The sequence below is a fragment of the Ischnura elegans genome, chromosome 9 (assembly GCF_921293095.1).
Source record: "Ischnura elegans chromosome 9, ioIscEleg1.1, whole genome shotgun sequence".
NCBI lineage: Eukaryota > Metazoa > Arthropoda > Insecta > Odonata > Coenagrionidae > Ischnura > Ischnura elegans.
The window spans coordinates 37840125-37866093 of record NC_060254.1 but is presented as its reverse complement, the minus strand read 5'-3'; the positions used below and the strand labels follow the sequence as shown (position 1 = coordinate 37866093).

Below are 25969 nucleotides of genomic sequence, written 5' to 3'. Positions count from 1 at the left end.
ATAATATCTCTTAATATATTGTAGAATAAAAAGGATATGCAAAAAACTATTAAAATCAGTTATTAAGTTAGTTCGGTCTTTAAGGAATTAAAGGCTAAGCATTTGTAAACATCAATTTCTACGATAGCCATCTTCAAACTTTCCTCAAAATATGAGTTGATCGCAAATCGTATAGAGACTATAGAAGTATAACCTCGAAGTAGGTTACCCAGCGCAAAAAAAATGAGTTGAAAGAAAGAAAGGTTGAGAATAATACGTGAAAGCAGGATAAGAAAAATGAAAGGTTGCTTTGAGGTTAGCTATTATCCCAAAGAACTTCATCCTCCGACAGAATCATCGCTTAAAAACGCCTTTGTGAAGTGGAAGATGCCGACTGAGGCTGTAATAGGAACTGACACAAAAAATCCAGTCCTAAAAAATCGAGTCCGTGAAGAATGTGGGAGAAACTTGCAATGGGTGCTAAGAAGTCCTCTCAAATCCGTCTTTGTGGAACATAAGTATGCTTTAAGGCCAAGTCTCAATCAAGTTTCAGGTGCAGGAGTTTATATTACGGTAGAATCTGACGCTTAAGGTATGCTTTTATTTAATTATCTTCAAAAACCCTAATAGCCTCCTATCGCGAGTGTTTAACTTGGTATACTCGCATTAGTTGATTAATTTATAAATTGACTATTAATGGCTATTACATTCGTTTCGTGCGTGTATGTGGATACGTACGGCGAAGAGACTATTAAACAATTGTGGATATGATCGACCTTAATTCCATCTATTATCGATGTTAAAAATGCATAACTTTGAACACGGTTGTAAGCAATGGTTACGGATATATTTTGAGCGGCAGCGTTGACTTCACTTTGCTAGCTAAGAATTCAACTACAGCTAGCATTTTTCAATTTCTTAATTATAAGGAAGCAATTTCAAGCAAATATTCTATCACATTTTTTCTCAAACCAGAGGAGATGGATATAGTTCTCTTTCGCTTTCGTCACTTTTTCTGTTTTTCCATTTCCTCCCTCAGGAACCGTTTTGAAACTAATGGGACACTTGTGTCTCGAAAATTCTTCAAGAAATCTTAAGCAGAAGAAGGGACAACTATGTCGGCCACATTAAGAGGCATGATAGCCTAATGAAAACAAGAAGGACACGAAGAAAGGCAAGAGACGGCCTCGAATAAGTTACGTATGACAGGTTATAAAGAGTGTAAAAGAGAATAAATACAGTAGATTCCGTTTAATGGGTCCACCGGTTACTTGGGGCAGCCGCTTAATTGGGGCAGATCTTGAAGAACAGTACCCAATAGAGGAATATCCCAGAGTATTCTCCACTTAATTGGGACAGCATGCCGCTTTATTGGGCCATGAGTCGGCAACATAGTCTCTATACTCGCGACGAAATTAAAATTTTTGTTTTCAGAATACTACTTTTTTATATTTTCCTCCTTTGATTTACTCTTATTTTTCACAAATGTTCCTATTCTTGCCCTATTTTGAAAGCTCTTGTTGTTATACTATCCGCAAGAGAATAGGACTTAGTAAAAGATATTCATTCAGCGTCAAAAATGATAAGAAATAAATTAAACTCGCTGACTTATTATTCAAATTAAAAGTTTAATGAACTTATGTTGCATTATGAACATTCTTTAGTCTTCTTTCTATCATTTCAACGTTTGTTTATGCCCATATACAGGATAGTTCGCCTAATTGGGGCAGCCGCTTTATTGGGGCAAAGTGCACAAGTCCCGATATGTCCCAATTAACCGGAATATAATGTACTTCGATATGAATAGGCTAACGGCTAGGAGAGAGGAATGGAGAGCTGCGTCAAACCAATCTTAGGATCGTTGACCTATGATGATGAGAAAAAATATCTCAGGAAATCTGTTTTCGATTGTCTTTGCAATCATCGATGTGGAGGAGTAAAGTTGTTGACCCCGCCACGACTAAGCTAAATTTTTCCTTTCAAATCCACCTCGTTGTATATGATGTGGCACTCAGTCACACATACAACGCAAGGCAGGGCGGAAATTGAAAGGTTAATGCACTTCGACGAGTTATTTATTACGAAATGATTCTCGCGTTTTCCTCCGTAATGGAGCGGTCGCTCGCGTGCTGTTTAGAAAGGACCCCCCCCCCCCCACACCCCATATCCCCGCATGGCATGCCGGGAAGGGAGTCCTTGCCCTAGATACTGCCTCCACCGGGGGAGTGAACGGGCAAAAAATCTTTACAAAAGGCGGAGTGAGGCCCTAAAGGGTTGAATATATAGGATGGAACACTTGAAGGGAGAATATCGATTGATTAGCCTATCGTTTATCAATGTTGACCGTAGAAATCCAATGGATTCTTCCCTCGTCCCAAGCACGCGTGGAGGGATTTCTTGGTTCAAGCCATTCGATCCAAACGTGGATTCATTTTAAATTGCGCAAAGATTTTCTAGTAGAATTACCTAATTATTTTTACTATGGGGACACCCAGTAAGACATGATATAAGGAAGTTTTATTCTCGTGCGCTTAGGCTATGTGATTAAGATCACTCACTCAATTATTCAAGGCCCAGGTAGGTTTGAATTGACGAGAGTATAGCTAACCCCGGAATAAGTCACAGGTATTTGAATTTCACACCTACAGGGTATGGGGCCGAATGTATTCATCCGGGAATCGAACCCGGCACTTTTCATATTGAAAACGAAAAGTTTTCAATATGAAGAGTACCGGGTTCAAGACTTTGTGTTTACGCATAGGTTTACTGAACCGATCTAGGTTTCGACCAAACACGTAAGGGATCAGGCGTACACACACAATGGTACACACCTCAGATATACATTGCCTAGGTTAAAATGTTCGTAACTATTGATTATTGTTGCATAACTCATCGTTTTTGTATCCCTGATGATGACATGTGACGTCGAAACCTTGGTATGTCTAATAAATGTTCGTGGATTGTGTAAACCTAGCGATGGGAGAAGCAAGAGAGAAATTATCAGCATAATAACCCAGGCAAAGAGAGCATTTCAACAAAATAAAGATCTACCTACAGCGAAAAATTTAAACATAGAAGTTAGGAAACAGTTTATCAGAACTTACATTTGGGGTATGCTTTTTTACGTACTTAGGTGAGGCATGGAAAATGACATCTGCCGAGAAATCAAGGGTAGAGGACTCCGAAATGTGGTGCTACAAAATAATATCAAGAGGATCAAATGGATCAAATGAAAGCTAGTGATGAGGAAGAAGAATAGGAGAGAAGTGAAATCTTTCGAAAGGCTTGGGAAAATGGAAATAATTTAATCTGTTACATCATGAGACGCGATGCTCGAACGAAAATTATCGCTGAAGGGTGGGCGGAAGAGAAAATTGGCCAGGGATGGCAAGTGAAACGAAACGAAAATGTTTCGTTTCGACCAGGAGGTAAAAGAAAATACGAAGCCTTGGTTTAGTTCCGTTCTCGCACGAAATTAAAGTCACCAAGGAGTTTAGTTTCGACCCGGTGCGAAACTTTAATCCCGGGAACGAAACTAAATTAATCGAAAATTTAGACTAGAAATCGGTTTAGTTTCGTTCCCGCACGAAATTAAAGTCACCAAGGAGTTTAGTTTCGACCCGGTACGAAACTTTACTCCCGGGAACGAGACTATATTAATCGAAAGTTTAGACTAGAAATCGGTTTAGTTTCGTTGCATCACGAAATTAAAATCACCAAAGAATTTAGTTTCGACTCGGTGCGAAACTTTACTCCCGGGAACGAAACTAAACTAATCGAAACTAAATTAATGTAAACTCCGCTAAACATAGTTTCGATGAAGTTTCGATCCCAGAAGTTGAGTGGAGGGGGATAAGAGGGAGCAGTTTGAGGGATTAGAGATAATAGTTTCGACCTATTACGTTTGACTTACGTGTATAGAGGTCAAAACATTGAGCTTTATGACCGAATGACCAGTTTCCGATCACCGTTCTCCTGCTAGTGGTTAAAATATGAACGCCCCATGCATCTAATGGCGGTAGGCCGAACCTATACTTTATTCAACCTTACTTCGTATTCGGTGAGTGGGTCGAAAGTAAACTGTTCGAAGGGGAAGCAGCGGTTCCCTTCGGTACGAAACATTATTTGTGTTTCGTTTTGTTCCATAGTTTTAGTTTAGTTTCGACCCGAAGTAGTTTTGACTCCGATTTCATTTCGACCCTGAGTTTATTTCTCCGAGTTTAAACCCATTTCGTTTCGTTTCTACATTTCGCTCCTGGGAACGAAACTATTTGAATTTTATTGGTTTTGACTTTCGCTTAATTTTAATTGCCATCCCTGAAATTGGCGGAGGTACAAAGATCAGATAATGATGGATGTAAAGTATGTAGGTGATATTAGATTAGCCGATAGGAGATTAGAGAGGAGAGCTGCGCCAAACCAATCGTTGGATAACCATTGATAATGATGAATACAAAGCAGGCTATTCGAAGAGTCTACGTGTGCAATGAAGGAAGCGACGCAGGAGTCAAGTACGAGTCCCTTGGTTGCAGATTTGCTCAGACCAAGCTGACCACAGTTCCGATAATCAGGGAAAACTCGTTGAAGAAAGAACCATCGGAGAAAAAAGGGAAAACTCAGGCAAGGTCAAATATGTTCTGAACACGTTGTGGTGCACGGATGACTAGATATCTCTACTACAGCCGGAATATTAATATCTCTCATATAAAGACGAAGTAAGCTATGATAGTACAGCCTGAGGCAACCTCGTTTACCGGAATCCCTCGGTAAACAGCCTTGCGCTCTGCCCAATAGGCTACCAACTACCAATGTAGAATGTGGATACTAGCGTGGGAGAAGAGAGAAATTATCAGCAGATTATCCTGGGCGAAGGGAACATTCTACCAAAAAAAAAGATCTACTTACAGCGGAAAATTTAAACAAAGAAGTAAGGGAAAATTTATCAGGACTTATATTTGGAATATGTTTCTCTATGGCAGTAAGAAGTTTCGAGCTAAAGGGTAGAAAATGCCATAATTTTACACTTCTTCGTGATCTCCATCTCACGGAAAATCTCACTTGACAGCCCATCATCTTCCCAAAGCAGCATCCTTCCTTCATATTCCGGGCCGGACGGACATTTTTTGTGTGGGATAGTTTTAATGGGACGACATGAACCCTCGTGGAGGCTACCCTTCTTCGGGGTGTGGAAAATGAGAGGGTTATAAGCAGGTGCAGAGTGTGAAAAAATGAAGCTGTGGGAGGAGGTATTTTTGAGGTAAAGAGGGGAAGGTTAGGTTGATTGGGGGCGTGGGAAGGTTACTCCGGGGGCTTTGTGGCGGAGGTTTCTATTTTTTTTTCGGGGCAAAAGTCGGGCTCCCGACGTTATACCCTTCGGCCATGAATGAAACAGGTGAGATCCGGATTCCGAAGCGGTCGCTTTAATTTTTTTTGCTTTTTTTTCAGCGGCTATATTATGGTCCGACCCAGCTGGATATCACCTTAAAACCCTTGCGACAATAAGAAAAAAAGGACACCGGGTTGATTTGGTGGCTAGAGTGCTGTCTTCCCACCCGAAAGGTCCGGGTTCGAATCCCGATAGTGGCAGAGATTTTTCCTAACTTTCCCAATCCCTGCTTCCAGCCAATCTTTGAGAATGCTGGCTGTGCATGGTGACGAAATTGATGCATCAGTTGTAACAAACGCAAAATTTCTTTTGAATAAAACGTTATTAAAATTGGTCCACCTTGTAAAGGTACAGCAAAATATCACTGGGGATCGAGCTGGTGTGATACGTATAGTAATGGTATCCCACTTTGTAGATCCGGGTTCAAATCCTTGAGGTGGCAGAAATTTTTCCGAGACTGCCCGGACACTGTTTGAGTGCCTTGTGGAGGACACTTCATTTGCAATACTCCGTCCATCGGATGGGACGTTAAGCCTTGGTCCCCTTGGCATCTTTCGTTAAGAGCAGCATAATGCCGACGCCGGGTTTCTCTCCACCCTTCCTTTCCCCCAAGGAGCATGACCTTAGCTTTTGGTCGCCTCCTCCGAATACCAAATTATGACAAAAAATGTAGCTGGTTCAATCAGTTTTCCTAACTATTTATAATGGCTAGTTAGTCCGAATTGAACGCTTGACTCCATCGGTTAGACACTTTTCGCTGCTTTGTCTTAAAAGCGCCGGCTGCGGGGTTCAGTCATGTAAAATATTGTTATTATTGAAGTATTCTACCGATTAAGGTAGGTTTGCATGAAGTATTGAAGAAGTATTCCGGCAGCCTCCCCTTCTTTCAAAAACTTCTCCCTTCAATTCAAATGAAGGCCTAATACCTTTTACTCTATCTAAAAATCCTATTCTCTTCCTTTCTATCCCTCGTTTATCCAACATAACCCTCCACCACTGTTTTCAACATCCCCTTCAATATTTTTCAAGTATTCTCTCCATCCAAACCTCCTATCTCCAAGGAATCTCATCAAATAATTTGGAAGCAATTATATTTACTTTAGCATAATAAGTACAATATTTTTCTTTCTATTCCCTGTTTTCAACGTGATCACCGGAAAAAGTCAATTTTTTACTCCATTGGTCAGTAATAGTTATAGACGTCAATTATAATCGTGTCTGATATATAAAAGTTGACTTTTAATACTTGAGCTTTTTAATTGGTATCAAAATGTGTTCCACCCTCAAATTCATGAATGGGTCTTTCGGATGCACTTTCGGATGGAGCCCGCACGACCCGAAATACAGAAATTTACACCAGCCCAAATTCCAACTTTCAATTTCCTAAATATTCCTTTTCTACCGTTTACCTTATCTTTTCAACTCCCCCTCAAATACTTCTGCTTCTCTTGATCTCTTTGCCTCCCGCACCAGCTTGAATATGTAACTGCAAAGACTTTCGTTATGATACCCGACTTTTTGTACGTATTACATGCCTTAAACTTCATTGTTATTTATGAGATTATTTTTATACTTGTCTATTATCATATTTACGTAATTTATCATTGTTTATATAACCCAATATATAAATACATAGGCCTTATTTCTGTTTTTAGTATTAAATAAATAAATTTTAAACCCTTAGCTTGCGGCACTTATCTTAGGTTTAGTCATTCCCTCCGAATAAAACGTCGAAATAGATGGTTTGTACCGAGGGCTCGTCTTGGAGCGCACTTGGCTATTCGGCGAATGCACATATATTCCAGGATTTGAGCCACACACAATACAATGGAAATTCCGAAAAAAAACACCCTCATACATTTCTACCACCTGCCTTTTCGCGTCCCAGTGTCTGGCAACGGTGGTCCCTCTTCTGTTGCTGCTATTATTATTATTTTTCTGTTGTTCGCCTCTTTATATTTTTACACACGTCAGAGAGATGGATATGAGGGTCAGAAAAAAAGCAGCACGAAAAAAATAACGGGAGCGGTATAAACCCCTTATTTTCTTCATTTTGTGCGTCCGTCGCTCCGAATGGGAGATTAGGTTGAGAAATGCGAAGTCCACGGCCCGCACCGAGATGATCTACGCACGGCTTTTTAAGTCCGGTCCAAGTTTTATGATTCAGGAGGGAGCCGAGGGTATTTTTTTTCGTGAATGATTCATGCTATGGCATGCTGCGCCCAGGTGCAGCCGTAGCGGCCTGGGTTCAAACGTTTACGGTAGGTATTAGGATGCAGTTTTTGCGTAATTAAAGGGGAACTCCCCATTCATTGGGGGGCTGGAGGTAGCGTATAGTACGATAGCAAGCTTGAAAGCACTAGAATTGTATTGGAATTGTTTGCAGAGATGGAGTTTTTTCCTCTCCTGACTTTTATAATTAATATTGAATTAGTATCTGTTCTAAGATACTGATTTGATTTTGTTTGTAGATACATTTCCCTTTTATTGGGGAATATTATTTCGTGAAAATCTTAACCCCTTCCAACGTTCCCTTTCTTATTAATTTCTTTTGAATATAGTTGATCCTTTCCGATTTGAAAGGGCTCTTTGGATGGGAATTACAATCATTAATTGAGAATGATATAGGTTTTTAAAGGAATTTCACGATATGTTAATGTATTAATTAATAAAATATGTCTCTTTATTAGTAAAATCATCATTAAAGTCGATGGTCTATTATAAATTATTGTTGAAATGCACGTGGAAGGCAATTAAATTATATCCCCCTGCCAAATACCCTAGAGGTGGCTCGCAGGGTATTAAGTAGATGTAGATGTACAGCAGGGGGAGACCACGCATGAGATTCATAGAACAGGTGATGATGTAAAGCAGAAGAATCATGAAGGTGGTAACATATTATCGGATGGGAGAATTGAGTGGACGCGTTTCAACCGTTAAGTTATTATCAATTGACTCCATACTTTAAATAAACGCTGCGTTGAAACGCGTCGTACTCTAAATAAACCCGTGTAAAGTATAAATAAACCTGTATAAAAGTGCCATCTCTATTTTCTTTTAATACTTATTGATGCCTCTTGATGATGACTATGATTTGAAAAATCCTCTGTATTGATTGAAGAATACTTAAGGTTCGTTTAGTCACTAAGGTTACTACGCCTAGAACTTCATTTTAAAATAGAAATAATGTGTTTATTTTACATTTCCTCATTTTTAATGCAACATCAGCATGCCTGGAAGAAACGATGTGAATGTCACGTTTATTTCTGTGCTGGTTGACAATGTGTCGGAGAAATAATCAACAAAATTCAGTGTTAAAGTTCCCAGTTATCACCTTGCACAGTATCGTACTAGATAGTAGTCATATTTATTCTTCGTGACTCTATTTTTAAAACTTTCTATTCTTGCGTGAATGGTGTACTTAAAACACGTAGTACTTTCCGAGACGCTCACGGGAATTTTCTTTTTTGTGGCTGGAAAGGGGAAAATAATTAAAGTTTTCAGTCTACGACATTCTTACCTTCAAGCCGAGCGTAAACTCGTAACATGCAGTGTATTAGGTGTAAGGTCGCAGAATAAAGATTTGAAAAAAAAAAAACAAGTTGAAACCGGACAACCGTAAAAGTCACGCCATGGTGAGGGAACGTGATCATAGGACAAGACCGTTTCGCCTCACGCTCTTCCACTCTCGGCTCTTACGTGAATGCATGGGGTGCGCCTCTAGTCCTTCATTTGTTCAATTTTTGTTCGTGTCACGGTGAAGAAAACGGTCCCCCGCCACGGCTATGAGAATCGATTTACTGCTAAATGTAGATTTTACCATGAAGAGTGCTGGTATTTACAAATTATTTTCGTAAATAATAGCAATGGGTAACCAATATTGAGCCCTCGTCGTTTATTCCCCGCCAAATGGGAACTTAATTTAAGTTTTTAAAACGAAATTCCATCTGATTACGAAAAGCGCCTCATTGTTCGTGGCATAATTTCATCGTCATGGATACTTGCGTCTAGAAAGTCTGTTTAGATGAAAGTGAACACGTAACCATTAACCAAGGAAAATATCATTTTATTTACCAATTTTTTATTGTAATTTCATTTAATTCTTGTGTGTAGAAATGATAATTTCCAATTTATTTATCAGAGAATGTTGAAACAGTATCAGCACAGCGATTATCAGTAAGTTAGAAGATATTTACAGTAAACATTAGCGTAAACAAAACTTTCTCCTGTGGTTCTCGATCCAGCAAACTTCAACCATCTACACATTTTGATGTTATAGGAGTTCATATAATTTACTTGATAAATGTGCACGGCTAAGAGTGCGATGAAGACCTTTTCCCAACTAGGCTGTATCCAGCATTGAAAATATTTGTCTCTCTCACTTTCGTGATTCATAATTTATGAGATGCCATTATTTTTTCGGTAGCAGAGCCGATTAAGTTTATTACTCGATTTTTATACTGAACGGAAATCTAAATGTTTACAGAAGACGTATACCGTGCGTGGCATTATTTCATGCATCGTCGCTACACCTCTAGGCGCCCTATTCTAGCTAAGGCGTTGAAATTATTATCATTACATATTGCTGAAAGTTAGGCTATTGTCTGGTGGCAGCATTATATTTACAAACATGAATAACAAATCTACATATCTAATAACAAAGTAATAAATAGGAAAGGCACCTATAGTAAAAAAATTATGCATAAATTCTATAGTATTACACGAAACAATTGAATATTGACCTAAATAACCCAATTTCAAACATGAAATACATTGATTCTAATATCGTGCAAATTAAGTCTTTTATGCAACTAGCGGCTTTTTGGAATTAAAATGAGTCTCTTTGGAGATTAATAACTTTAATCGTCCCTAATTAGACGGCTTAGTTAAAAAAATTGGAAAAACCTCCTCTCTTTCTTTTTTCTGTTATTTCACGCGTATTATTTTCACTGGAGACAGTGTTCAAAATTTTTATTCTTTCGGTGAACATATTTATCAAGAGTCTTTATCCTTTCCTAATTCATGAATGCCATGTATTTAACTTCTTCATAAATCCAATAGTGTTTATTTCTATGGTGATGGTTTTAATTTGCTTCAATCGTTTCGTTCTTCGGTGCTTACTTGACTCTCTTACTTGACTTAAGAGCCCTTTACATCTTTCATAACAAAATAAACTTAGCTTATGAGTCATGTTTGATGCATGAAGCCTCAACAGAAGTGTCAATGCCCTTCCGCAATATCATTTACGATCGTATCTAAGCTATTAGAACGCCTCCTGTTGGCTTTTGGCAAAGGAAAGAATTAATCAAAAGATGGGCGAAAAGAAAGTATACGTATATGTGACACCCCGAAAAGGTGGTGATCCCGAGATCCTGAAAAACATATAATTAATATCGAAGCGAAAAAATCAAAATGTGCCATCAACAAGTGAATTATCCGGGCATATCTTCTCACCTACCTTTACCCTTTGGCAAATGGAACTTTTTTAATTCGTCCTTCCTTTTTTCTTTTTTTTCAATTTTCCTTGTCCTGTCATTCAGCTGAGAAGGCGTTTTTTTCTGTGTCGACTCTGAGCCATGTTCGTCACGGAACGAATTAAAGGCTTTTTTTTGCTTTCCAGGTAACAATTTATCCCTGGCGGCAATCCGAAGTTCGCTTTCATTTCTGTCCGAGCATTGATTTTACGGGGAAATGAACTTAATATTGAAGAATACCGCAGATTGAATTTAAATCGCTCCAAATCCTTTGCAATGCAATCTAAAGTACCTATTATATACGTGCTTTCTTCCTTTCGCATGCAGGGTTGGGAATATCTATTATTAAATTGTGTATAGCTTGCAGTGTAATCAAATTAAGATATGAAATGTTTTATTAAAAAAATACTTTCATTCACACATAAATTATAATCATTTAAATGATATTTTATTGGGTTGAAAGATGATCATTGAATTTGAAATAATTGTTGGCCGAATGGTAGCCAGTTTCCTGTGAACATTCTTAGATGTGCATCCACTATTTTAATTAGACAAAGAATACCTAATTCAATAATCAGCACTTAAATGTAGTTGGGTGTGCATTTTCTGTAGGTGCAAACTTAAACTTACGACATGGAATTTTTCTCACCTTTCGTATGAAGGATATATTTATATTCCGCTATTATATTGTATATTTATTTATATTCCGTTCGGTGCAAGAGTGAAAATAGCTCATTACACTTTTGTAATTCTTTACTCGTCTTTTAAATAAAATACTAAGATCCAAGCGTGGTGGAGTGGAATTTTTCCATATTGACATAAATATTTTCGTTATTCCACAATTATAAAATTTATTACGTACTAGCTTTAGATGTTACAATATCTTATTCAAAGTCGAAACCAAGGTCGTTATAAATTTTATAATCATGGAATAATTTAACCTTGGTTTCGAATTTGAAGAAGATGTAACATCTTAAGCTAGTTTTTAATAAAGTTATAATCGAGGAAAATTACAAGTGTGTATTTAAATTCTGGCCTTTTGTGATTCGGAAAAGAAAATTCATCAGTTTTTCCTTTTTTTTCGTTCCTAGAAAATTTTAGTGCAAAATTGATATCAAATAGGTATCATTTTCACGATAAAAGATCAGAGCAAATTGAACGAACTCGCGGCGTATGGTATTCGTTTGTTTGTTTTCCCTCCGCGGACCCTATATAGACGGTCAGGTGACTTGTGACCTCTCTTCCCGTGCAGTTCGTTCGCTTGATTAATGTTCGCTGCTATTGTTACCGCGAAAGTTGCCTCGCGTGTAGGATCCCTAAAAGAAAGAAAGAAAAAAATGTAAACCTCGGATCCTTCCCTGAGGAATGGATAAGGCCCCGAAGGGATACTGCTACCCAGTCCAGACTTTTACCTTTTCCCATCCTCCTCATATCCTGCTTTATCACGAAGCTAAAAGGGAACACGCCATGGTGATATTTTCTTACATTTTCTCTTTTATAAAGTGTTAAGTGAAATGTTGTTAGCAAAATGAGAGCCGTCAGTCTGTGGATATTCTCAGATGTAAAGCATAGATTTTAGTGGAGCTACAAGGGGCTACTTTAATGTATAAAATCGTGATTTTAAAATCAATAATCAGAACTTATACATACTTATATACATAACTTATATATAACTTCTACCCATTTCGAACGCTGATAAACACGTGTGATTTTATTTGCCTTTCATGTGGAGGACCGCATATTCTATATTATTAAATTATCACTCGGTGCTAGATACTGTGGGAATTGTGAGAAGCCATGAAAAAAGGGGTTTAGCGCTAGGATTTATAATATATAGTTGGTTAGGGTAAAAAAGTCAAGAAATCGGCGGGAAATAGTTGTAGCACATAAAAATTTAGTATATAGACTTCAAATTATTGGATCATCAGTAAATTGTTAGTCAATCAAGTCTCTTTTTACATCTATGGAAAAATAATTTATCTGGTAACAAGTATGAGAATTTAAAGAAACTAAATATTAGACGTTAAAGCAAAAGTTATCGGAATGAAGATAAGCTTCCACTTCTGGCAAGTATGGAATTTTCAATAAGGCATGCGTAATTATTCGATGTAGATTGAAAAATCGTTTGATATTTATATCGATTTACCAAGATTTAAAATGAAAAAAATGTTATATTTCTGTTTTAGCTCAGTATGGGGCGGAAGCTAGTGCAATGTGTTTCTGAGTGAATGGAATCGATCCCAAAGAACAGCATCTATCAGAGCAGTGCACTTAATACCCATAAGGTTATACATTTACGCAGTTCATAGGTCGTAAATCATCTAGTATTTCTTGATTTAAGCTTTCGCGGCTCATGATGATTAAAAAGAAGTCACATACGGGTGTATGCCGCGTGTCGTGATGGAGACAGCCCCGACGTTTCGCGCTGGTCACTTTTACACACAAAAAAAAAGTGACCAGCAGTCGGTCGCGAAACGTCGGGGCTATCTCCATCACGACACGCGGCATACACCCGTATGTGACTTATTTTTAATCATCTAGTGTTTACTTGATCAATTGTTAAACTTCGAGTTACTTGGAAACCAAACAGTGATAAATGTTGACATTTTATAAAAGTTAAAGAAAAAATGTGGAGAAAAATAAAGGCAGCTGGCATATATTATGATGTTATCGAGGAGAGCTCAGGCAGGTATTGCCATAATTTTACTGGAAACAAGCACCTAATTAAATTCTCCTGGCTTGAAAAAAAATTAAAGGACTAAAGTATTGGTGTAAAAGGTGCAAACGTAGATTTATATTTAGATGCCAAAGAATCGAAAACTCCCGTCTTGGTCGGGCTAAATATTTGAAGTGAGAGCGGTGTTGACAGCTGGCTTGAGACGAATTGATGTTGATGCTCTTTTTGAAGTGCCACCCACTACTACGGTTGATTTCCTCAATTTGACACTGGCTTTCTAAGGATATTTTTTTACCTTGATTCACCCATTGGCTTCAGAAAAACAAGTGGGACAATTGAGTGTGCTTTAGGTTCTTTCGATACCGTTCGTTCTGCTTTAACGGGGGAGGCGGAAAAAGAAATATATCCAATTAATGGACTAGGTTACACATCTGTCAATGTAACTCATTGACATTTGACCAGAAAGTCATTTATATTGACGAAAAAAAATGAAAGCAACGCCACATGTACGGCAGCGACGGCTTTTGCGGTGAATTTGGCGCCTCTAATCACGCTTGTATGTACAATTGTACATGCGTGTTTTACGCATCGTAGTAAGATTGATGCTTTTTTCCTCGATTTTGAGAAATCGACGGAGAATGATAGAGATGAAGAGTAATGGCGTCATAGAATCATTTTTTTAATCCGTAACTCCATTACACATCCTACAAATAGCAGCAGCGAACTCTTATGAAGAGCAGCAATTATTTTGTTTGGTCTTAGGAATGTACCTTATTTTTTGCACATTTTCTTATTGTCTGTGGTCAATTAAACTATAAAAGGTTTTAGTTTTAATTGAAGGTGTGAAGGGTGGGGTATTTGTTCATAATGTCAATTGATAATGGTTCTTTGATAGCGTATTCATGTGCAGAGCAGAAAATACTGATCCTGCCACCGAGGCATAAAATAATAAACTGATTAGATGTTTACCTTTTACCTCATTTTCTACTACTGCTACTACGATGAAGGCTATCAACTTAAAATTCAACAAGTGATAGTGGCCGTCGAGCAACCAGAAAAATGTACTACAATTTACAGAATTTTAATTTAAAATAAAAATTTACAGAATAATTTAAAATGAAAATTAACATTTTAAATAAAAAGAAAAATAAACATTTTAAATGAAAAGAAAAATAAAAATTTTAAATAAAAAGAAAAATAAAATTTTTAAATAAAAATAAAAATTTACAGAATATTTTATGCAAACCTCGGTTTCAGAGAATTATTTCCCATATGGAGGCACGATAAGGTATTTTTATTTCATCTGCTCATTGATAAATACTGAATACTTTTCCGCCGAGCCAACCCGCATGTGGGTTTACGAAAATTTAGCCTGAAACACGGAACAACCAAGGCTTCGGCAACTTCTGCCATGTTCGGGTATGAAGCGTCCCATCTGGAGAGTTGACAGTTTCAACTTCCCCATCTAGGTTCCATTGTCACAAATTAGCACGGTATTTGGAAGGGGAGATCGACAAATGAAGTAATTAGCACCATGACGTTAGGGTAGGAAAGGAAGTGTGGGTAGAAATAAACCAAATGAGCATGAAAATTATCATGTCATTAGTTTATCTTAACTTTATTACGTAAATTATTTATATCACAAAATAAATTAGTATTTTTTCATTAGGTGGAGTAAATGAAAGTCTATGATTCCCAGAAATGGTGGATATAAACATTTTATTTACCCTCCCGTTCTGATAAAGTATTATTATAGGTTGATAATATAGATCCTAGCCTATGAGGTAGTAAAAAATATAGCACGTTAAACTCTCAGCAGAGAAAAGGAGAATCTCAAAGTGATAAAGACGTGAAACGAATCGAGGTGCGGGCTCTTATGTATAGGAATAAAGAGTGTTTTATTTTTCAATATAGTACGCTCCATTCTCGTTGGCCGGCCATGAAATTGAGAAAAAAAACTTTTTTATTAACGATTATGAGGAATAGGGAAGGCAAAAAGGGAATACTGAGTCTATGGGGGACGGTTTATTGGGTGAGGGAGGTTATAATATATGCGTGGAAAACAACTTCGATAAGCAGAGGAAGTTTTTTGTTATTTTATTTCGCGACTCAACAAAAGGATACGACACAGCTCTCGTGAAATGGAGGACACGCGAACATTCACATGAAAGGAGGAGAAAAAAAACCTCCCTTGACTCTTTTATCCTGAACACAATGTTGGGCATTATTAAAAAAAAGAACCCTAAAGTTTTCCCTTCATCTTTTATGCATCCCTTTTTTGGTCGATAATGGACATATCTTGTGCTTTGGGATGAAGCGAGTGATTCTTTTGGAGGCAGAGAAAGTGAGACGGTTTCATAATCTCGCTTGGAATTCTTTATTCATTTTGTTTAATTTTTAGACAGTTTTTTTAACATAAAAGTTAAAATACACCTATTGGTCCAAATACTAGGAAAATTCACAATTTTACCAAATGTAACCTCCAAATAATCTCTGCATTCTCTTCGGGTTTTCACCACGTCCGTTGGATTTTAAAACCAAACGGACGCGGTGAAAACCCGAAGAGAATGCAGAGATAATATGATCAACGCCCCGAAAATCTTCGAACCTACGTAACTTCCAAATATTCCTCGGAAAGAACTTCAGTGTTCGACGGATGACACCGAATTATTCGAATGTTTATAAAATTTTACCGCAACTATGTTAACATATGAGGAATAGGAGAGGTAAAAAGAAATACTAAGTCTATCGTAGTCGGTTTATTGGGAACTTCCAAAAATTCCTCAGAAAGAACTTCAGTGTTCGACGGATATAATCGAATTATCCGAATATTTATGAAATGTTTCCGCAATTATGTTCACACATGAGGAATAGGGGAGGTAAAAAGGAATATTGAGTCTATGGCGATCGGTTTATTGGGTGAGAGAGGTTATAAGTAATACATGCGTTGAAAACAACTTTGATAAGCAGGGGAAGGTTTTTATTATTCTATTTCGCGGCTCAACATAGGGTTAAGATGTATAACAAGTATCAAACCATCATTTTGTTTTGAATAGAATTCCGATCTATATCCCGTTGCTGAAATAATGATTATTTCCGTACAAATAGAGGGAATAATAAATTTGAGATACTTATGTCAAAGTTTCTTCCTCGGATTATACTGTTGATGGTTTGTACGAAGAAATACGATTTTGTTTTAAAACCTATATGATCCGGGTTTTTTTAATGCCACAAAGCGTAAATTAAGTTAAAAGTTTTTTATGCAACACACACTCTAACTGCTCCCTTTGATATATACTTATCTCAATCCAAAACCTTTTACTGAAGTTTTATTTCTAAAATAAATTGGTATTCGGATTATGATTTCTGGTTTTCCGTACTTACGCTAGGCATTTTTTATGTCAGTTATCATCGCAAGGGCTTTTGAAAGAAGTGAAGGTGACAGAAAATGTTTCGGAAGTTAAAGGTAGTTTTTTTATGTCAACCAGAAATAAAACCCCTCTACATGCGTCGTACAAAAATTTCCGCTGCGGGCATATTAAATACATTTTTTTTAAATTGTCGGTTAGGGAAGATCTTAAAAAATAACGTATATTGTATACGATATATTAGAATCATATACGTATATTATGTACGCTTTGCGAATACGCCTACTTCTCTAGAATTGAAACGCTGACAACATTGAAGGCATGAACCTTTTGTAGAAAAGTTGATGATGTCATGAACTTAATTCAAGCTGTTCACCACTTCTCAGCATATCCTCTATCGTTCCCCGGCCCACAATTGTATTCATGGGTCCTTCGTGTGTCGTAATGTGGCAGATTAAGTTGTCCTGTCTTCCTCTGATTTCAGGAAACTTCTCTTGTCTCCCACTCTTCTAAGATCTTCCTCATTACTTACCCGGTCGATCCATTTTAACTTCACCATTTTGCGGTAGCACCGCATTTTAAGTGCTTCTACACTTGACTTCTCTGCTGCTGTAAACTCATAAGCCTAGCTACTATAAAGAAGCATGCTTCGTATGCAGCATCTGATGAATTGACTCCTTACTTCCTTGCTTGCTCTCTCAGGTATAAGTATATTCTTCCTTTTGTTGAAAGCTTGCTTCGCTAGGGCTATTCTCTTATTTATTTCTTGCTTCGCCCACCGCTGGTTCTTATGCTTCCTAGGTAGCAAACCTTTTCTCCTCTTCAAATTTTACGTAAGACGTTAGCTCTCTTAAAAAATATTTCCCATTTTCATTACTATATTTCAGTTGACTTCAAAAATTCCTTCAAATTTGGACTTGTAAGTCCTGAAGTCCTAAAAATATAGGAGTAAATATCTCATAAAACTGTTTTTCAATTGTATAGGCAACCATTATTGGGGAGTGAAGTGTATCTTCAACTATCCGAAAAAGGGATAAGAGTAAACCCGTACCACCACAATTGTCGCCACCATTCACTCATACCTCGTTCTTGGACAAGTTAAGACGCATTATCATCCCCAATGATGGTTGCCTAGCCAACCGAAAAACCTGTTTCTGAGAATGTAAATGCCATTTTAATATGCTGTTGGACAAACAGCTCTAAATGTTATTGCAGCCAATTGGTCTATCTGAAGGTGTGGTAAGAGTGAAGATGTTTGTTTTGTACCATATTTGTAGTCACCCTGTCCTCGGAAAGTTTAGACAGAAATGGTATAAGTAATAGTCATCCAACAAAGGAACCTTAAAATGGAATACCATACAGTTGAAAATGAGTTAGTGAATTTTGTTCGTTAAGCAAGTGTAGCTATTCAACTAAAATTATGTGGGAAGTTATTTATCAAGTAACGGATCGCCACTCTTAAAAGAAGTGGTATAACTAATAGTTATCCAACCAAGAAACCTTAAAATGGAATAGCACACAGTTAAAAATAAGTTAGTGGATTTAGTTTAGACACAATCTCCTCCCCGATGATGGTTGCCTAGCCAACCGAAAAACCGGATTCGGTGATTTTAATTCCGAAGTTAATAGGCTCTTGGACAAACACCTCTAAATTTCTTTGCTGTTTATTCACCTATCTGAAGACGTGGCACCACATTTGCCACCAGCATTTACTACTACGTTATCCAGCAAGCAACACTATCTCCTCCCCAATTATGGTTGCCTGGTCAATCGAAAAACCATTTTCGGAGATTTTAATTCAAATTTTAATTGACTGCAGGACAGAATTTCCTCAATTTTATTTCACCCAATTAATAGCTCCCTTCTGATATTTGTTTAAAAAAATGCTGAATTGCGACCACGGGTAAATGAGTCATTGTGTCAGGCGGGCAGCCTTGCTTTTCCTTTTCCCCTCTATAGAGTCTGCCTATACGGAGAGAACGCGCCTGAGGACGGGCCGAGAGTTTGCTCTCGACCGAGACATTTTCAGGTATTGATCGGGTGGGTGGGTGGGAGGAAATGTTGGGGGTGGTGGGCGGGGAGGGGTGCGGATGGAGTGGTTAGGGGGCGCGCTAAACCATGGGAGGGGGGGGGGAGAGTGGAAGAGGGGAGAGGTGGGGTGGATAGGGAAGACAAAGAGCACCGACCCTTCGGAAGTTGTGTGAGAGCAGGATTACGCGATTCACGATTCTCGATACAACCCATCGAAAGAGCGCATCGAATCTAATGGCGATCCCGGTGCATTTTACTGTGGCAAATTGGCCAGCTGGACGCTGTGGTGTAATGTCTGGTATTTTCCCGGCGAATGGTTACAGTGAAGATTTATCGGGTCTCACACAGAATAAGGTCATCTAGATCTCCTTCCGACGTTTCGATGTACAGCTCGCACATCTCCTTCAGGGATTCAGGAATCGAATCCAGCGAGTTAAACGTCGAAAAGTCGGAAGGAGTTATGGACGAACTTACCTGGTGTGGGACCCAAGAAATTGTGCAAACAAGGTAAGAGAAAGAGCACCGACCCTTCGGAAGTTGTGTGAGAGCCGGATTACGCGATTCAATATTCTCGATACAACCCATCGAAAGAACGTATCATATCTAATGGGGATGCCGTTGCATTTTACTGTCGCGAATGGGCCAGGTGGATATTGCGGTGTAATGTGTGGTATTTTCCCGGCGAATGAAGACAGTGAAGATACATCGGGTCTCACACCGAGTAAGGCCCTCTATGTATCCTTTCGACGTTTCGATGTGCAACTCGCACATCTCATTAAGGGATTCAGGAATCAAATCTAGCGAGTTACACATCGAAACGTCGGAAGGAGATATGGAGGAACTTAACCGGTGTGAGACCAGAGAGGTTTTGAAAACAAGGAAGTACAAAGAGAATTGACCTTTTAGAAGTTGTTTAAGAGCCGGATTACGCGATTCACGATTCTCGATACAACCCATCGGCGAGAGCGCATCGAATCTAATGGCGATCGCGGAGCATGCTGCTGTCATGAATGGGCCAGCTAGACACTGTGCCATTGTATCATCACGTAAAATGAAAGAGGCATTTAGCCCTTTCAGTAAGACATTAAAAAAATCATATTCAAGATAAAAATGACATTTTTTCTCTTTTTAATCAATAGGTAGTCCTATGAAAACTTAGCCCAAAGCGTTTCGCTGTCTTTCATAACGTCACTTTTGTGGTCCATTTTCGTAATTATGGACAGATAAACTTATGAGGAAGTAAGATTCCCTTAAGGTCATGTCCATTTTTATGGACCTCGTGAGCGAAAGGATTAGATAGGTTGTTTTTTAACCATGATAATATTATAGCACACACGTATTTGGCGATTTTAGCGATTGCGTGTCACATGATTTTTAATGTTAAGAATGAGAAATAATTAGTAACAAGTATTTCGCGGTGAGTCATCTCATGCTTAATCTGGTGGAATTGTAACCTCTAGGCATATTAAGAGTAACTGTAAATTTTCCACAGTACTTAAATTCTGCATACTAGATTAAATACATTTTGTGCTGTAAAATCAAAGCTTTTCTGGGAATCCTATACATTTTAATTTATCAATGTTTTACATTCTGATATTATTTACCACTCCGATACGTCATCGGTAATATCAATTACGGATAATCAATTTGAGTTTTCCTGTGGTATATGATAGGATATAATTTTTGCTTTAATGACATAATTCGTTTGCGAAAACTTTTTTTGTTTCAATAATTTGTAAATGGTGATCATGAGTATGAAATGTGGGTGTCATTGATTGGGATATTTCAGTGCCAGTATCGAATATGAAGTTGAAAAAATATGAATAATTCTAATTAATTGTAGCATTGGAAATGCTACGTCACCATTACACCCGTTCAAGTTATTGTTGTGAAAAGTTCATTGTAATAGACTTGGTAGTTATCTACATGGCTTTTTGACATTTAGGCTTATTGGTAATGAAGTAATTGTCTAAATTCACAAATAATACCGAAGCTTAAGGACCGGAACTGTAATGACGTCCCTAACTTATCAAAATTGGGATGTGTAACTTCGCATTAATTATTTTAAATTTATTAGTGAATGAACGAATGGAGAAGTGCTATTTTTCATCGTATCGGCTATATCATACACCGAATTATTTTAATGAATTGTGATTTTGTGTCTGAGTGAATGACCACTTCGGAGGAGAAATATGAGTCGCTGAAATACGTAGTAGCAGTAGCGCAGCGAGGGGGGGTTTTGGGGGATAAAACCCCCCAGGAGCTCAGAGAAATGTTTAAGTTTAATCCATTTTACTTAATTGGATTGATATTACTAATAGAATAGAATAAGGATTAATAAAATATCCCTTAGAAAGCCGTAAAACTCACCATTTTGAACCATTTATCTTAAAATTCCGCAATTTATTAATCTCGCACCTACCGCCTATCCTGGTGGGTACTCCATACCACCACACACCCAGGTATTAGTTACACTTAAACCCCCCCGCCTTAATTCCTATCTGCGCCCCTGATTAGTAGAGTGGGTAATCTTTCGCTACACTCACTCAAGTATTGTGGTAAAAAATTCATTTTTAAAGGGCTAGTTGTCTCTATGGCTTCTAGACACACAGGCTTATTGGCAATGTAATATTTATTGAAATTCACAAGTATTGCCCGAGCTAATGGACCAAAGCTGTAATGATGTCAATAAATTATAAAAATTGGGCGGCATCTTCGCGTTATTTATTTTAAATTTATCATTCGAATAGATGAAGATGTGGCGACCATAAGTGGTGCCATCATATTTTGCATTGTCGCCAAGGAGGCCGTGATCTTTATTAGTTTGTGTCTAAAGGCCGTTTTGCACGGTACACGGAATTGCGCAATCTGACGTAAGGCGCAATCAAAATTGCGTCGTGTAAAGCGGTGAATTGCTAGAACACATGCGAGAATGCGTGGATGCGAGACGGCAAAATAGCCCCTGTTCTAATTTCGTTCATGCATTCGCGCAATTCCACGCCATTTTAGAAATTAATGCAGCTCTAACCTGCGCAATTCCATACCCCGTGTAAAACGGCCTTAAGTCAGGGACTGGATTGTAAAAGGGCCTTGCTTATAGAGCACCAATAAATTAATTATATTAACGAAGTTTGATTTTTTCATCGTAACTCATATCTTCTTTCTGTCCATCGAATTATTCTAATGAATTGTGAATTTTGTGTCTGAGTGAATGACCCATCTGCTGGAGAAAGAATATGACGAGGTGAAAAAGTGCATAGCCTTCCGTTTTACCACCCAGGCATGTCCCGACGCCGCTGTCTATTTGCCGCTGCAACCACTTTTGAATAGTCGCGTGTGTGAATACGTCTTTGTGTTGCCTAGTACACACGTCCATGCCTACGACAGTTAGTCTTCCTCTTTCCCGACGGACACGGAAGACGTCCACCGTTCCCTCCTGTCGAAGGGAGAGACTAGACATGATGCATATCGTGAAAGCATTGCGGTTTTCCTGCACAGGCGTAGGTACTCCTGCGCATTATATCCGTGCGCTAGTGATGCCATTACTCGGGTATTTTATTCTCCTAGTTACGCGCATTCGTATCGAAACACACACTGCAGAACAACACGCTTAATGCAGACAGTCAAGCGAGACAAGAGCAAGGTTTCAATGACGCGACGCCATTCGTAAGCAGTGGCGACCAGTTAACGTCCTCTTACACTTGATGAGAAGGGTCATGAAAACAGATTGGAAATTCTATACTCAGGATACCTATATAAGTGTTTCCAGGTGAAATGACTACAACTTGTCCCGTTGAAACTCATCTTCGATTCCGTGTTTCATTTCAAAGCATAAAAACTGGTATGTACCTTTTATCATTTTGAACCTGTCAAAAATAATTTATTTTATGAATAAAAATGCAAAGACAGCACTACAACGCATAGATGGAAGGCTCGGAAATTAGTGTCCGATCACGTTAGAATCATGTATGCTTCCATTACTATTATTTCCACTTTTATTTTCCAAGAAAATTTCATTTTACCCACTTTTTACATAATATTACCCTAGCTTCACCGTGTAATACTCTTTCTAATAGACACGTGTCTCTGAATTTACCCCTAGTATCCCACGTTCCCAATTTTGTAGCATCGTGCAAGCGAAATCCCACGGATTACTAATCTTTACCCAGTACTGTTCCTAGCTCCCCACGATGCCAAGCGGACTATCGCGTTCGGAAAACCGTCTGATTAACGAATATGCATGAGCAACTGAATTAACTGAAGTCGTGCGATGATTCAATTTCGGAGATCTACGTCATTTCCTGCCCCGCAGAGACTAATGTTTGCAAATTTGCAGGATTCGAGGAAATCGTCCGCACAGGTTAAAAGACCAAATCAGTCATAGTCAACGAATGCGTTTCAAAATTTTCAGATAAAATTTCATCAGCAGAATCTATTTCGTAGGGATACGGAGTATCTCAAATTTAATGCAGTGCAATACGTTTAGAGGATAATGTATTGAGTCGAAGAATTTGCGTTTTCTCAATTCAAACGGGATTAGATGAAATTAGATGGTATCCCAATAATTGTTCATCACAGTTGATATGCAAATCAATCCTGCAGAAAACAGTAAATTTTATCGGAAAATGCAAAAAGGAAAACCTTCATAAATTTTTAAATTGCATAAAATTTTGGAATTGTGAGTACCTATTTCTCAAAGGACGCTATAAGTATTTACCATATTAGTTTTTATATGATTTCATGATTAGTAAATAAGCTATTGTTATATGTTTCTATCTTTAGGAACTTGCTTCTTATTTTACGTTAATAGTGAAACATTGAGGCTAGAATTATGTCCTTTAGTTATTACCTTTCCATTTAATGGCACATTAATTGGTAAGGTAAAAGTCATTTCCTTTTATATACTCTAGTGCTAAAAGTTGTCTCTAAATATTTTTCCTAAAAGTTATTTCCTATTCATGTCTTATTCAATTGAAAAATTTAACAAAATTCCAGGGAAGGTATAAATTGTTGTTAGATATTTCCAAAATAAATATATGAATAATAAATAGTCACTTGGTTTTACCTTACAAATATTGCCTCTATCGTCCTCAATTCTCTCTCTAGTATAAAATATGCTGCTATGATATCCTCATAAGATTTAAAATAAACGACCCTATTCATTTATCATTATCTTGATTGAGAGAGCTGATTTCAGCTTAACTGTGCTACGCACCGCGACTAATTGGTGGGGTAGTAAGTCAAATATTGGTCCTCGAACTTCTCTCGCGACTTTTTGTGAGCTGAAAGGCTTAATGAAGGCATTGGAAACCAATTAATGGAACCCTTAATCTCTTTTTATTCCAGGGAGAGCCTTCATCTCTTTGATTACTGGACATCTTCGGGATCTGAAGGCAACGCAAACATACGAGGATTTCCAGAGCTTCTGTTTTGTATTCGGTGGCGGTGCTTCAGGTAAGCAGTAAGGTGGTTTTCTTAGTACTTAATCATTTCTTGAACCTGCTGCATTGTGCAGTCAACAAAACATAGATGGCGACTGAAGCATCACTCGATTAATTAGTCGCTGTGCTCGCACGTTAGCCAGAGTGACATGTTTCTAAGCCAACTCTCTAGAGTAAAACATACCGTAGAAAATGTAATTTTAAATATTTGTGAGGTACAATAAATAATAATAAAGTGATTTAGAACGAAACTCTTGGGCACGTCAATTTATTGAAGATAAAAGAACAATACCGAGTAAAAAAATAAAACTCGAAGATTATGAACTTTTTAATGAGTGATTTACTAATTGCAATGACTTTCTACGTTCTTCAGTTATAATATGTTATTATCATCCCACGCTTGGCCTGTTAAGGTATTGTCAAGAGAAGTTACACCGTAAGTGATAAAACTGGGGATATTGGCATAAATAGCGAGGGAAAACCATTCAAATATATTGCATTATTTTTACTATGTAGAGGCTCCAGCGATATAATCCGGAAAAAACTGATTTTATGTCACTATGACAATTGGTATGCGTTCAAACAATGCACCATAAATTTCTAAACAATTTTATATTATGTTTAATTTACTATCCTCGACGCACAACAACGAGATAAGGGCGTTCATTGCTAGGTTTTAAGGAAGAGACATATTTTCCGAATTCGTTGGACGGGAAAGGCATGTCTTAGATTTAAGCTTTGACATATTGAAAGCCATCAGTGAATTCAAGTAATTTTTATGGTATTTAAATGTTAATGATTTTCGCGTATTAGCTATTACATATCCGTGTACTAAATATAGAAAATTTTCAAAAGTTCGTATCATAATGTCAATTTTACACGCATAATGATTATAGCGACCGGAAAAGATTCAAAGAGTGCTACTGTATCTTTGATTAATGGTTTCATGCAAAGAAAGTCGACATTTTGCAGACTCCTTCCACAGTCCTTCAAGGAAGGGATATTCATCTGTTTCCTGATGATTTATTTTACGCCGAGGGCATCTCACGCGAACTCAGCTTCCCACGCCCAAGTATTCGGAAAGAAAGCGATTCTACCGGCGCTTACGAAACTAAATTGGCTATCCTTTTGTTTCCGTAATCGAAGAAAAATGACGAATTCACCTGCGAGGTATAAATTAGATAAAATATTGTGTTGCTAAACTTCGTGAGAGATTGAGCGAGATGTGCACAGCAAAGGGCCTAGCAGCATGAGATGATGAAATAGGTCCCTAAGCCGTTTAGACTCAGACCGGTTCCACCATGTTAGACATGAACAAATACACAATTCCACCAATTTTAATTCTCTACGTGGTCACATAATCTTATAGGGGTAAGTTGAAGAAAAAATTTCCACACCAATTATTTAAAAAAAAAACAAATGTATCCTTTTCCATTCTGATTTTTTTTCTATTTTCTTGAAGTGATGCAAAATTTAAATAATATTTATGATTCTATTACCATGGCAAAAAGATATTCTCTTTATGAAAATGCTAAAGTAGGAAAATTAAAATTCTGATAGTAGGTGATAGTAGTGCATAATCGATAGAAAATTTCGTTGCATACGGAGTATGT

General features: G+C 37.7%; 1 protein-coding gene across 1 annotated transcript in view; it reads left to right on the top strand.

Annotated features, from left to right (window-relative positions):
• LOC124165494 overlaps positions 1 to 25969 on the top strand; it is a 173640-nt gene that overhangs the window by 42395 nt on the left and 105276 nt on the right. The window contains exon 2 of the mRNA XM_046542934.1: positions 24262 to 24369. The gene's annotated coding sequence lies outside the window, so the exon portion shown is untranslated. The remainder of the gene's footprint in view (positions 1 to 24261; positions 24370 to 25969) is intronic.